The sequence below is a fragment of the Neoarius graeffei genome, chromosome 8, assembly GCF_027579695.1.
Source record: "Neoarius graeffei isolate fNeoGra1 chromosome 8, fNeoGra1.pri, whole genome shotgun sequence".
Lineage (NCBI taxonomy): Eukaryota > Metazoa > Chordata > Actinopteri > Siluriformes > Ariidae > Neoarius > Neoarius graeffei.
The window spans coordinates 84153844-84169248 of NC_083576.1; the positions used below are offsets into that span (position 1 = coordinate 84153844).

Sequence of the window (15405 nt, forward strand, 5' to 3'; positions counted from 1 at the left end):
GCAACAGTAGCTGGACCCCTCCACGCTTTAACTAAGAAATACGCTCGGTTCCAGTGGACTGTGGAATGTCAACAGGCTTTCGACCAACTCAAATACCTGCTGACCACCTCCCCAGTCCTGGGCTACCCATTAGACGAAGGGAATATGGTACTGGACACTGACGCAAGTGATGTCGGCATTGGTGCTGTACTTTCTCAAGTGCAGCTAGGCAGAGAACGTGTGCTGGCCTATGGGAGTCGCCGACTGTCCAAAACTGAGCAGAATTATTGCACCACCCGGCGAGAATTGTTAGCGGTGGTTGAGTTCACATCACATTTCCGACAGTACCTCCTTGGACGGTCATTCACTGTCCGCACCGACCACAGCAGTCTTCGTTGGCTGACAAAGATGAGGGAGCCTGAGGGTCAGCTGGCCAGGTGGCTCGAGAGACTCGGCGAGTATAACTTCAACATTGTCCATCGTCCTGGCCGGCTGCATGCTAATGCGGACAGCCTCTCCCGACAGCCTTGTAGACAGTCATGCCCATGTCAACTGCCAGGGCCATCTCCTTACCCGAGGAAGGTCTGCCATCAGGCCGTGCAGTGCGATCTGGACTCTGTTCAAAGTCTGACGGTGCAGACTCCAGTGGGGGTGGACGGACACCTAACCATGATAAGAGCAAGTTCAGTGGGGGTAAATGCTCCACCTCATGACTCCCCACCATTCAGTGGTTGGTCTACCCAAGAGTTACGACAGGCACAGGTGGCTGACCCAGACATTTCACCTGTCAAGGCATGGCTAGAGGCTGGTGAAGAGCGGCCTTTATGGACCACCATCTCACCCCATAGTCCAGCCACCAAGGCCTATTGGAGCCAGTGGAGGCGCCTCTTTGTCCGAGATGGCATTTTGTTTAGGCGGTTTTACTGCCTGGATGGTGCCCAGTTTTATCCCCAAGTGATATTACCACGTGTGTTTCGTTCGGATGTCCTAGGGCAGATGCATGAAGGTCCCGTTGGAGGGCACTTCGGAACAGAGCGCATGGTGTCACGGCTTCAGACACGATACTACTGGTATCGAATGCGAGAAGACGTTAGTCTATGGTGTCAGACATGCACCAGCTGTGCATCCAAGGCAAGGCCCCATAAAACACCTCAGGCTCCTATGGGAACTGTCCGAGTTGGAGCACCGATGGAGCGGGTAGCACTGGACATTATGGGTCCGCTGAATGAGACCGAGTGCAGAAACCGCTATGTGCTCGTGATTCAGGACTATTTCACGAAGTGGGTGGAGGCTTTTCCCCTGCCCAACGAAAAGACAGAGACGGTGGCGGAAGTGCTTGCCTCCGAGTGGGTGAGCCGTTTTGGTGCTCCACATACTTTACACAGTGACCAAGGTAGAAATTTCGAATCTGAAGTGTTCCAGAAGATGTGCGCTCTGTTCGGTGTCGAGAAGACACATACTACCCCATTCCGACCGCAGTCAGACGGCCAGGTCGAGCGTTTCAATTCTACCTTGCAGAAGATCCTGGCCACGACCGCTGAGCGTTGCCACTGGGATTGGGACCTTATGATTCCCTATGCAGTTATGGCCTACAGATCAACCAGGCACAGTGCAACTGGCCTCACTCCCAATTTCATGATGTTTGGCCGGGAAGTGTGTGAGCCAGCAGACCTGGTGACTGGCCTTCCTCCTGACTCAGAGGACGCTCCTACTGCTCCTGAGTATGTCCAGCGCCTCCGTGAACGACTGGAGCTAGCTCATCAGATTGCTAGGGACGCACTTGGGGAGTCAGTGGAGCGCGCAAAGAGACAATATGACAAAAATTGCTGTCGTACACAATATTGTGTTGGGGATGCTGTGTGGTACCTCATCAAGGGCACACGGAAAGTCAAGAACAAGGTCAAGAAGTTCCTTCCATCATATGAGGGACCTTTCTTCGTCTTGGGGCAACTTGATGATCTGGTGTATCGCATACAGAAGAGCCCAAAGACCAAAGTGAAAGTGGTTCACCATGACCAGCTGAAGCCCTATCGGAGTCGTGATCCACTGGATAACGCCTGGGTCGTGGTGCAAGCCCAGGCATGGGCACCAATGGAGGTACCCTCCCCAGCCTTGACCGCAGATCCTGTGGACCCCGACCTTGCCAACCTGTTCTCCAGCGCGGACCAGGAGGAGGCCCTGGATGCAGCTGGAGGTGACTCTGAGGCAGCTGCACCGCTGTCTGGTCATTGCTCTCAAAGGCCGAGACGTCAGCGAAGATCCCCAGTCAGGTTTGGGGATTGGGTAAATTAGATAGAAAGCTGTGGTTCCACAGGGCAGAATAATCCCTGCACGGCTTGGGGACCCGGGCAGTCTACCCCGACCCCTAGAGTAGGAAAGTTATGACTGGAAAGAAAAAAAAAAAATTATTGTTTACTGTCAACAATGTCTGCTGTTCACTTGCTCTTATGCTCCGGTTGCTCAGGTAGTATAGGGACTGTACCTTGTTGCTGTAGGCCAGCACTCATGTAACTGTAATGCCCTGTTTATTATGAATGACCTGCAAGGACTATGCCTCCCTATTGGGGTATTTTGCTTTTGTTTCCATGTTTTAAAAAAAAAAAAAAAAAAAATTGAAGTAAAGAGATGTTTGGTTATGCTGTTATACTGGATTAGAATTAGTTGTAATTGCTATCCAGAGTGGGGGTAGTGTTGTAAAATAAATTAATGCATGTCCAGTAGGATGCTGTGTGCGCGGGTGTGGGCGGGGCTGGAGTAGGGTAGCGGAAGGAAGAAAAAAAGGATTTGTAGTCAGCGCGGCAACCGGAGCAGTTGTTGTATTGCGAGTTTCACACAATAAATCCTCGGAAAGAAGCCATCGTGTGAAGCCTTGTATATAAACTTATATAAGTTTATCCAGAGGGAAGTTAACCCCGGAGTAGGTCATTACTCCGGCCCTGGAGACCCAACGCACCAGTAAACTGAGATTCCTCTCCCCTGATCTCCTAACTACGGTTGGGAAAACATCAGGAAAGGTTAACATTTGGTTTTTTAAAATTTAGGTCTCCCCTTAGATTATATCCCCCTTCTCTCTCACTAAACATTCTTTGTATATTTTTTGGCAATAGATTATTTCTCGCTTTGTACAGTATTTGTGCTGTTCTGAATTTGACCAGATCCATAAATTTCAACATGTGTGATTTTATGAATAGTGAGTTTGTGTGATCTCTGTATCCTGTTTTGTTTATTGTCCTTATTGCTCTTTTCTGTATTGTACATATCGGCTGCCGAGTGGTTTTGTAGGTGTTTCCCTAGACTTCGACACAGTAAGTCAGATATGGCAAAAATAATGAGTAATATAGAGTATGCAAAGATTTGCAATCAAGAATATGTTTTCCACAGAATTGCAGAGCACTTTGCCAGTTTTGCTCATATGTATCCTAAATGAGGTTTCCAGCAGACTTTATGATCCAAAATCACACCAAGAAATTTAATTTCCTGTACCATTTCTATCTTAGTATTGTCTATTATCAATTATTATATATTTTTAAACAAGTATATAGAAGAGGAAGTATGTTAACGGAGGATGATGAGGGATAAATAGAATAGGGTTGATTGTTATATTAGAACTAACTTAGTATATGGTATATATTTATTTATGGGGATAGTTTATATATTTATAGGGATAGGTATGTAGTAGATATTTATTTTTGTAATGATATTTATATAGATATTTATGAATAGATGTTAATCAGTAACCTTGCTGTTAAGCTATTCACTGTTGTCTATTCTTACTGCTGTGCTGCAATTTCAGTTCAAAATTTTACATGAATCTTAGAATACAACCAATAGCCTCTCAGGCCTGTAACTCTTAAAAATTCAGTTTAAGTACCTTTTCATGAGCTTTACATGCTCTGACACAGCAAACAAAAGGTGTGCTTGCAGGACTTAATTTCCACTCTGCACATCAAATGTCCAAAGGGGGATAATAACGTTATTGCAACTTGCAAATTACCACTTTCAAGGACCCTTGAATACAGCATTAGACACTGGTTCAACCCACAACATGTAGAAGAAATTCAGGAGGTTCCACCAATTCAAGGATTACACAGTGATCAGCTGTCGACATCGTCATCGGCTGTCCATTGCAAGCAATGATGACTGCTTCATTAGGATGCACAGATGGGCCGCAAGGCCCGCACCAGAGTGACAGAGTCACTCGGAGCGGTGGCATGGATGGCCCGGCCTTGTGAGTTCTCACATACTATTCTGCTCTCCTAACGAAGCGCATTGCACAATAAGGTAAGACAAACTATGTCGTGCCTCAATCGTGTTGTCTCTCTGGACCTCCAAACCTGATGCCAAGGGGTGCACAAAAGAGCCACCTACCTGACGGCTTTGGAAGTTGCCCCACAGTAACAACTGACTTGGCAAGTGTTGCCATCCATCGGAAGAGTGACTCTTCCGCATGCCATCTGATGGTGTGCCATTGACTCTGTTGGGTTCATCTGCCACACTGCACCGAAAAGGACCCTGCTGCCAGCACCTTATTTCAGCTGTAAAATTAAAACCATTGACAGGTGAACTGAATAGCATTAACTCATTACAATGGCACTTGTCAAGGAATGGGATGACTACAACTTGTCAAGTTGTTGTGCTGGAAGCAGGAAACAATGGGAAAACTTAAGGATCTGAGCGACTTTGACAAGGGCCAAACTGCAATAGCTAGACGACTGGGTCAGAGCATCTCCAAAATAGCAGATCTTATGGAGTGCTCCCAGTGTGCAGGGGTTAGTACATCCCAAAATTGGTCAAAAGGAGGACACCTGGTAAATCTGCAACAGGGCCATGGACATCCAAAAGCCATCAAACTATCTGTAGAAGAGATGGCACCAGGATGCACTATGGGAAGAAGGCAAGCTAATGGAGGCAGTGTAATGTTCTGGACAATGTACTGCTTGGAAATCTTGGGTCCTGGCATTCATGTGGATACTACTTTCACATAAACCACTTACCTAAATACTGTTGCAGACCAAGTACACCCCTTTATGGCAATGGTATTCCCTAATGGCAGTGGCTTCTTTCAGCAGGAATAATGTGCCCAGCCACACTGCATAAACTGTTCAGGAATGGTAAGAGGAACATGCGTAAGAATGCAAGGTGTTGGCCTGGCCTCCAAATTCCCCAGATTTCAATCCAATCGAGTTTCTGTGGGATGTGGTGGATAAACAAGTCCGATCCATGGAGGTCCCACCTCACAACTTATGGGATTTGCTGTGAACATTTTGGTACCAGATACCACAGCACACCTTCAGAGGTCTTGTGGAGTCCATGCCTCACAAGGTTAGGCCTGTTTTGGTGGCACAACGGGGACATACACAATATTTTTTAATGTTATAACTGACCATTTTAGACTGGCGGAAATCTTTCTGGATGATCATTAAAATACTGCAACTTCATCAAACGTAAGATGACTGAAGAATTAGGAAACCAAGAACCAGAGTAGAACAAAAGAGACGGTTTATTGTGCACACAAAGACAAGCTGGGCAACTGTCTTGGGCTAAACAAAAGTTGGACACAGCCAGTTTACGGTGACTTGCAAAAATATTCATCCCTGTTGGTGTTTGTCCTGTTTTACCGCATTGCAAGCTGGAATTAAAATGCATTTTTGGAGGGTTAGCACAATTTAATTAACACAACATGCCTACCACTTTAAAAGGTACAAAGTGGTTTTTTTTAATTGCGACACAAACAATAATTAAGATGAAAAAACAGAAACCTGGCATGTGCAAAAGGTATTCCCCCCCCCCCCCCCCCCCCCCCCAAAGTGAATACTTTGTAGAGCCAGCTTTTGCTGCAATTACAGCTGCAAGTCTCTTGGGGTATGTCTCTATTAGCTTAGCACATCTAGCCACTGGTATTTTTGCCCATTCCTCAAGGCAAAACTGCTCCATCGCCTTCAAGTTAGATGGATTGCATTGGTGTACAGCAATCTTCATGTTATGCCACATAGTCTCAATTGGATTGAGGTTTGGGCTTTGATTAGGCCATTCCAAGATATTTGAATGTATCCCTTTAAACCAGTGTAGCTTCAGCAGTATGCTTAGGGTCAGTCATGCTGGAATTTGAATCTTCGTCTCAGTCTCAAACCTCTGGTCGACTCAAACAGGTTTTCCTCCAGAATTGCCCTGTATTTAGTGCCATACATCTTTCCTTCAATCCTGACCAGCATTACTGTCCCTGCAGATGAAAAAGATCCCCACAGCATGATGCTGCCACCACCATGCTTCACTGGAGGAGCAGTGTTCTCAAGTGATGGGAAGTGTTGGGTTTGTGCCAAATATGGCCTTTCCCATGATGGCCAAAAAATTCAATTTTAGTCTCATCTGACCAAAGAATCTTCTTCCATGTGTTTGGGGAGTCCGTCAAATACTGTCGGGTAAACTCCAAACACGTTTTCTTAAAGTAATGACTTTTCCGGCCACTCCTCCATAAACTCCCACTCTGTGGAGTGTACAGCTTAAAGTGGTCCTATGGACAGATACTCCTAGCTCCGCTGTGGATCTTTGCAGCTCCTTCAGTGTTATCTTTGTTGCATCTCTGATTAATGCCCTCTTTGTGAGTTTTGTTGGGTGGCCTTCTCTTATCAGGTTTGTAGTGGTGCCATATTCTTTCCATTTTGCTATCATGGATTTAATTGTGCTCCGTGGGATATTCAAAGTTTGGGATTTTTTTTTAATAACTTAACCTTGATCTATACTTCTCCACAACTTTGTCTCTGACCTGTTTGGAGTACTCCTTGGTTTTCATGTTGCTTGCTTAGTAGTGTTACAGAGTTGGGGTCCTTCCAGAACAAGCTGATTTATACAGAGGTCATGTGACACTTTGCACACAGGTGGATCTTACTCAACTAATTATGTGATTTATGAAGTTAATTGATTGGACCAGCTCTTATTTAGGGGTTTCGTACGAAAGGTGTGAATACCTATGCCCAGTCCAGATTTCTGGGTTTTGTTTTTCATCTTAATTATTGTTTGTGTTACAATAAAAAAAGAGAGAATTTGCACATTTAATGTGGTAGGCATGTTGTGTAACTCAAATGTTGCTAACCCCCTAAAAATCCATAATAAATATATTACGTTCATTATGTCTTCTTCTTAAATCAAAATAATTAGTTTTCTTTTGTTTCAGACATGTAAAAGCTTTTTACCTTTACCTGACATGTTTCGACGGTGTAACTTCCGTCTTCATCAGAGGGTCACCCGGATGTTGGTGTGTGACGTGCCTTTTTAATCAGCTGATGTTTATTCCCCTAAAAATCCATTTTAATTCCAGCTTGTAATGTGACAAAAAAGGACAAACACCAAGGGCAATGAATACTTTTGCAAGATGCTGTATGTACTGATCTTATGTTGATGTGTACATGCAAAGGACACACTCTAGACGATATTGATATTACCCGAGGCTTAGATAACGCAAACCAGGAGCATGGACAAAATCATCATGACCTAAGGAACAGATACGTGTAGATTGTGAGGAAAGTACAAACACTTACACATTGAGTGAACAAACACCCTTACTGAAATCACAGTCAACTATTTTGATGTTACTGACTAAATCTTGTAAAATAACCATGGAAAAATAACATAGAAAATAATATATTAGCAGATGATGGGCAAAAAGACTCAATGAACTTTGTTTCCACTCTATTTACATGTGACTCGAGTTTACTGGCAAATAAACTTTCCAGTAGTATACTGGTTGTGTTTGAGTGTAATGCTGCTGGATTACACTGATATTAGTATTGCAGTTAATGCCTGACTTGTGTGGTGATGCTTTGTATCATGACTACTCAAGTTCAACCAAAAAAAAAAAAAATCCATAATCTAATTTTGAACATTACTCTAAATTTACATATACTGCCTTCCACAAAAAGAAAAGATACATATAAAAAAATTAAATATGTCTTTCAAAATATAGATTAATTCCAGGAAAAACAGTAATAAACAAATATAATTTGACAACTAGACATCATGCAATATCTCTGGGTTCATGCACTTTGGTGTCTTAAATGTAACTGAATGAATAAACATGTTTCCACACTGTGCGCAGTGATGCTGCTCTTCTCTGGTGCAAATGCACAGGTAAACGTGTAGATTACCCTCATGAGTAAAACACTGTCCATACTGTCAGGTGTGATGAGGCTTCTACCCTGTGCGAATTCGCTGGTGTTGTTGGAGATGACTGATGAATAAAACACTTTCCACACTGTGAGCAAGGATAAGGCTTCGCTCCTGTGTGAATGTGCTGGTGCTGTTGGCAAGCACGGTGATGAGCAACGTTCTTTCCACACTGTGAGCAATGATATGGCTTCTCTCCTGTGTGAATCCACTGGTGTGACTGAAGAGCACGATTTGGAGTAAAACTCTTTCCACACTGTGAGCAGTAATGAGGCTTCTCTCCTGTGTGAATGCGCTAGTGTTCTTGGAGATGGCACTTTTGAGCAAAACTCTTTCCACACTGTGAGCAGCGATAAGGCTTCTCTCCTTTGTGAATGCACTGGTGCAGCTGTAGATAACCCTGATGAATAACACTCTGTCCACACTGTGAGCAATGATAAAGCTTCTCTCCCGTGTGAATGTGCTGGTGTTGTTGAAGATGACTCTTGAGTAAAACTCTTTCCACACCGTGAGCACTGATATGGCTTTGCTCCAATGTGAATGCGCTGGTGTCATAGGAGAGCATTCTGATGAGTAAAACCTGTTCCACAGTGTGAACAGTGATGAGGCTTCTCCCCTGTGTGAATGTGCTGGTGTTATTGGACATGACTCTTTTGAGTGAAAAGCTTTCCACACTGTCAGCAATGATACGACTTCTCTCCTGTGTGAATCCGTTTGTGTTGTTGGAGATGACCCATTTGAGTGAAATTCTTCCCACACTGTGAGCACTGATACGGCTTCTCCCCTGTGTGAATGCGCTGGTGTTCTTGTAGATGACTCTTTTGAGTGAAACTCTTCCCACACAGTGAGCAATGATACGGCTTCTCTCCTGTGTGAATGTGCTGGTGTAGTTGTAGATTACGCTGATGAATAAAACTCTTTCCACACTGTGAGCAATGATACGGCTTCGCTCCTGTGTGAATGCGCTGGTGTCGTCGGAGAGCACTCTGATGAGTAAAACTCATTCCACACTGTGAGCAGTGATGTGGTTTTTCCCCTGTGTGAATGCGCTGGTGTTCTTGCAGAGGACTCTTTTGAGTAAAACTCTTTCCACACTGTGAGCACTGATACGGCTTCGCTCCTGTGTGAATGTGCTGGTGTCGTCGGAGAGCACTCTGATGAGTAAAACTCTTTCCACACTGTGAGCAGTGATGTGGTTTTTCCCCTGTGTGGATGCGCTGGTGTTCTTGCAGAGAACTCTTTTGAGTAAAACTCTTTCCACACTGTGAGCACTGATACGGCTTCTCCCCTGTGTGAATGCGCTCGTGTTCTTGGAGATGACTCTTTTGAGTGAAAAGCTTTCCACACAGTGAGCACTGATACGGCTTCTCTCCTGTGTGAATGCGCTGGTGTAGTTGTAGATTACGCTGATGAATAAAACACTTTCCACACTGTGAGCACTGATACGGCTTCGCTCCTGTGTGAATGCGCTGGTGTCGTAGGAGAGCACTCTGATGAGTAAAACTCATTCCACACTGTGAGCAGTGATATGGTTCTTCTCTTATGTTAACTTGTTCATGTTTTTGGAGAGCACTCTGATGACCAAAATTTGTTCCACGTTCTGAGCAATGTTGAATTTCCTTTTGGTCATCATTGTTAGAATTGTCAGAAGTGAGAGTATCAGATAATGTTGGCTTTTTACTGGAGCCTTTGGAGGGTAGGTGAAGATCATGTTTATTATCTCCCGATTTGCATCGTTTCAAATACTCTTCATCCTGGCATCTCTGGATGTTTGTGTCTAGGTAAAATTGAGATGCAGAGGAAAGAGGTCATGTTGTGCAGGAAAACAATTGCAACACAGAGTTGTTGACTTCTGAACAAGTGAAAGAAAAATATAAAAGTGAACATGAAATGTAACTAGATTATAAAATGCAACACCACTACCCCAGTGTCAAGGAATGTTTGAGGTTAAGTAAAATCATTTGGGATTCTCAATGAATGAAAATTTACTAATCTGTAATTCAAATAACCAGCAGTCGAGAATAAGTGGATCTGGGAATGGATCTGCTTGTCTACAAATTCACATGGATCAGGGTCACCAGCATGGACTACAGAGGGCTGTTGGTGATTTCTGTGATGAACATATCTACTTAAGTGACACTTCACTTGACACAAATCAGACAGTTCGTCAAACAGTTACCACTTCTCTGAAGTTATCTCCTGCCATGAAAACAAGTCAGTCACCAGATGGATTAGCACAGCAAACAGTACAGAATGAAGTAAAGTGGGACAGGTGCCATACCAGATTAGAGAAGCTCACAGATCCTGTATCTTACATCATCAGAATAATGCAGTTCTGCAGTCCTTAAAGGAGCTACTTCAATGACAAATAATCCTCAACAGCACCTTCAGCCAACTTCTGAGGTGCTGAGACCAAACAAACAATTCTGAAAGTCTGAGAGTTAAGATACAGGAGCCTCTATCTTGGAATATTGGTAGATTCAATAAAGTGCTGGAAAAGCAGCTCAGAGCAGCACTAGCCATAGCCCAATGGATCTGAGTGGCCAAAATGTTTACATTCTTACATACTGATTTATGTACAGATTATACTGTCAAGTTTAACTTGCTTATTCATTTAATTATACACCAATATAAAAAAAATTAAATACTGTGAAATTTTGCAAAACTGTCAATTCATATTAATAGATTTAATAAAGAAGTAAGCCAACATAAATACATAAATTAAGATGTCTAGGACCAGTCATTTAGTTAAAAGGGAAATGCAAGTCTATTAAAAAAGGGGCACGCTGCAATTGTTCAGATGGTGTGCCAGCCAGTTCCATTTGTAGCAAGTGACTGATCTGGACTGTCTCAAGCTGCAACGTGCCATATATTCCCTCGTGTGTTGCATACGAGCATTGACGCAGCATTGGGGCTGGCACATTGGTATAGGAGACATTTTAGGCTGAGAGTTCACAAAAATGATTAATGAGCCCAAACATAACCAGACTGTCAAAGAGCAAAAACCTGTCCTTCATCTTCTCCACAAATGTTTCTTAATCCCATCCACAAATCATTTTGAGAAAACAGTCAGTTCTTTTTTATAAATAATTTTTCCTTCCTTTTTCACCTGATCCTACACTTCTTTTCCAACAATATTTTTGTTTAAAGACAGGACACAATTTTCTTCATGGTCCTCACCAGGAACTGACGTGAAATGCTTGTACAATCTACAGTATTTCAGAAGAACCAGCTTTGAGTTTATTCAGTGTCAAGTGGAATTTGTCAATGGGATGATGTTGTTTTTCCATCAACAGTAACAGTTTACCTTGTGAGTAATGACCTAAAGCACACTGGATGGTCTCGACCTACAACACCCAAGTGAACTTTTGGTTTTTTATGACCCATCATACCTGAATAAACAGCACTTTCCCCTCCAAATCATGGCTGAATTGCCCTTGAGCAACTGCTCCCTGGGCACTGTAGCATAGCTGCCCACTGTTCTGGGTATGCGTATGCTCATTGCACACTTGTGTGCACATGCATGTGTTCACTGCTTCAGGTGGGTTAAAGAGGAGGCAGAGGAGGAATTTTACTGTGCCTCAGTAAACACGTGACAAAATAAAAGCTTCTTCTTGGAGGGGATCTTGGGAGTTCCTGACTTCATGAGCACTATGGTCAGACTATACATGTTGGTCCACACACCTGATGGGATGCCAGTGCCTGATCTGGACAAACAGTGACTGTCAGGCTTCCTCCATTGACACATACACTGCCTGGCCAAATAAATAAATAAATAAATAAATATTTCATTGGACAACCTTTGGCTTTGATTATGGCACACAATCAGTACATTCAAGTAATCAACTAATTTCAATTTATTGGCACATAATGTTGCTGAGCCTAGACGTGATCAAATGAAGCAAACTCAAATAATAACACTGTATATTGGCCACTATGCATGATGGCTGCATTGCTTCATGCACTTCCCTTCTTACCTTGTTGCACCCACCTGGACTCATCAAACCACATGACCTTTTTCGATTGCTCCATCTTTATGCTCCCTCGCAAACTGAAGCCTTTTCTTCCATTCGCTTCACTAACAAAGCTTTTCTTCTGGCCACACAGCCATGAGGAAATGCTCTTACTTTCATGATTAAACATGGCCATAAGTTCTGCTGTTGATTTCAAATTCGCCAAGACTTTAAATGGTCTCCAATCACAGCCAGTCAAAATATTTTAAGGCTATCATTTCATTCCACAAAGAATAAAACCATGTTCATTAAACATGAAAATGTGTTGCTGCGTAATATACAGTGTCTTGCAAAAGTATTCGTCCCCCTTGGTGTTTCTCCTGTTCTGTCGCATTAAAATGGATGGGGGGGGGGGGGGGGGGGGGGTTATCACCATTTGATTTACACTACAAGTCCTACCCTGTTAAATGTGCAAATTTTATTTGATTTTTTAAATTGTGACAAATTAAGGTTAAAAAACAGAAATCTAAAAAGTGTGCATAAGTATTCACCCCCTTTCGTATGAAACCCCTTAATAATAACTTAATAATTTATAACTTAATAATTAACTTCATAAGTCACATAATTGGTTGATTAAGATCCACCTGTGTGCAATCAAAGTGTCACATGATCGGTCATATGATGTCTGTATAAACCAACTTGTTCTGGAAGAACCCTGACTCTGCAACACTACTAAGCAAGCAATATGAAAACCAAGGAGCCTCCAAACAGGTCAGAAACAAAGCTGTGGAGAAGTATAGATCAGGGTTGAGTTATTAAATAAATAAATATATATATTTTTTGTGGTGCGGTTACCATCAAATCCTGCGCTCTGATTGGCTGACAAGCAGGTCTGTATCCTATGGTACGGACCCTGATTACGGACCTCTGGCGATTCGCTTGTTCACAACAACAACAAACATAGTAGAATTTTTTGTCAACATTTATCTTTTTTTTTAAAATAAGATTTATTTATAAGATTATCAAAAATCTCAAATTTTTGCCACAACTTCTCAGGAAAATAGCATTAATTTTACATCATGGACATCGATAATGACAGTCTTCACAGCGAAAGCGAGTTTTACTACCGAGGAAGAAGAAATAAAAGAAAACATTTCAGGAGAAAGCTAAAAACCTCTAACATGCTAACGCCGAGCAAAAACATGGCTGAATCCTGAATGATTCCTATTTGTATAAATAGGGGACTGCATAGGCGGCAAAATGTAGTTTTTTTTTCCTGCCATGGAAGTGCACTTGTATACTGAGGTGGAAGCCATTTGCATTACAGCCGTGAATGAGGATTCAAAATAGCATTAATTTTACAACATGGATAGTGATAACGACAGTGTTCACAGCGAAAGCGAGTTTTACTACCTGGGTAAGAAGAAATAAAACATTTCAGGAGAAAGCTAAAAACCTCTAACTTGCTAACGCAAGCAAAAACATGGCTGAATCCTGAATGACTCAATTTTGCTTAAATAGGGGACTACATAGGCGGCAAAACGTAGGTTTTTTTTCCTGCCATGGAAGTGCACTTGTATACCGAGGAGGAAGCAATTTGCATTACAGCCGTGAATGAGGATTCAAAAAGGTGGCTCCCCTCAGCACCGGTTGTCCCTTTCGGGCGCTCTCGTTTTCTGTTAGAATTTGGTAAAGAAAAAAAATATATTATTTACCAGCTTAAGGTCGGTCCATATGGTGAAATACCGTGACCTCGGCCTTGAATACTGACCTCGGCCCAGAGGGCCTCGCTGAGTACTTTCAAGACCTCGGTCACGGTATTTCACGATACGGACCTCCTAGCTGGTAAATAACATATATCCCAAACTTTGACTATCCCACAGAGCACAATTAAATCCATGATAGCAAAATGGAAAAAATATGGCATGAGAGAAGAATATGGCACCTGACAAGAGAAGGCCGCTCACCAAAACTCACAGACCAGGCAAGGAGGGCATTAATCAGAGAAGCTACAAAGACGCTAAAGACAACACCGAAGGAGCTGCAAAGATCCACAGAGGAGATGGGAGTATCTGTCCATAGGACCACTTTAAACCGTACACGCCACAGAGTGGGGCATTATGGAAGAGTGGCCAGAAAAAAAGCCATTGCATTAAGACAAAAATAAGAAAACACGTTTGGAGTTTGCCCAACAGCATGTGGCAGACTCCCTAAACACATGGAAGAAGATTCTCTTGTCAGATGGCACTAAAATTGAACTTTTTGGCTATCATGGGAAACACCATGTGTGGCGCAAACCCAACACTTCCCATCACCCTGAGAATCATACTGTGGGGATGTTTTTCATCTGCAGTGACAGAAAAGCTGGTCAGGATTGAAGGAAAAATGGATGGCACTAAATACAGGGCAATCCTGGAGAAAAACCTGTTTGAGTCAGCCAGAGGATTGAGACTAGGACAAGGTTCAAATTCCAACAGGACAATGACCCTAAACATGCTGCTAAAGCTACACTGGAGTGGTTTCAAGGGAAACATTTAAATGCTTTGGAATGGTCTAATCCAGGGGTCTTCAATCCTATCCACAAAGGGCCAGTGTGGCTGCAGGCTTTCATTCCAACCAAGCAGGAGCTACACCTGATTTCACTTGTTTAATCATTTCACCCTCGTCTCCAGTCAACAATCAAGTGAGCCTCCAATTTGGCTGTAATGAAAGCCTGCAGCTACACCAGCCCTTTGCGGATAGGATTGAAGACCCCTGGTCTAATCAAAGCCCAGACCTCAATCCAATTGAGAATCTGTGGCATAACTTGAAGACTGCTGTACACCAACGCAACCCATCTCACTTGAAGGAGCTGGAGCAGTTTTGCCCTGAGGAATGGGAAAAAACCTCAGTGGCCAGATGTGTTAAGCTACTAGAGACATACCCCAAGAAACTTGCTGCTGTAATTGCAGCAAAATATGGCTCTACAAAGTATTGACTTTGGGGTTGAATACCTATACACAGTCCAGATTTCTTTTTTTTTCCATTGTAATTGTTTGTGTCACAAATTTTATACAAGCAAACAAATAAATAAAATAATTTGCACCTTTAAAGTGGTAGGCATATTGTGTAAATCAAATGGTGCAAACACCCCATAAGTACATTTTAATTCCAGCTTGGAACACAACAAAACAGTAAAAACACCAAGGGGGATGAATACTTTTGCAAGACACTGTTTTTACAGCATCCTTAGTAAATGCTTGGTCATGGTCACAGTTGAATTAAATTAGGCTACTTGTTTGTTCTGTATTTTGGGAAAGAGAACCAAGTGGCC

The 15405-nt window shown here is 42.8% G+C and overlaps 1 pseudogene; it reads right to left on the reverse strand.

Annotated features, from left to right (window-relative positions):
* Window positions 1–5802: 5802 nt before the first annotated feature.
* LOC132889952 (zinc finger protein 850-like) overlaps window positions 5803–15405 on the reverse strand; it is a 58372-nt pseudogene continuing 48769 nt past the window's right edge.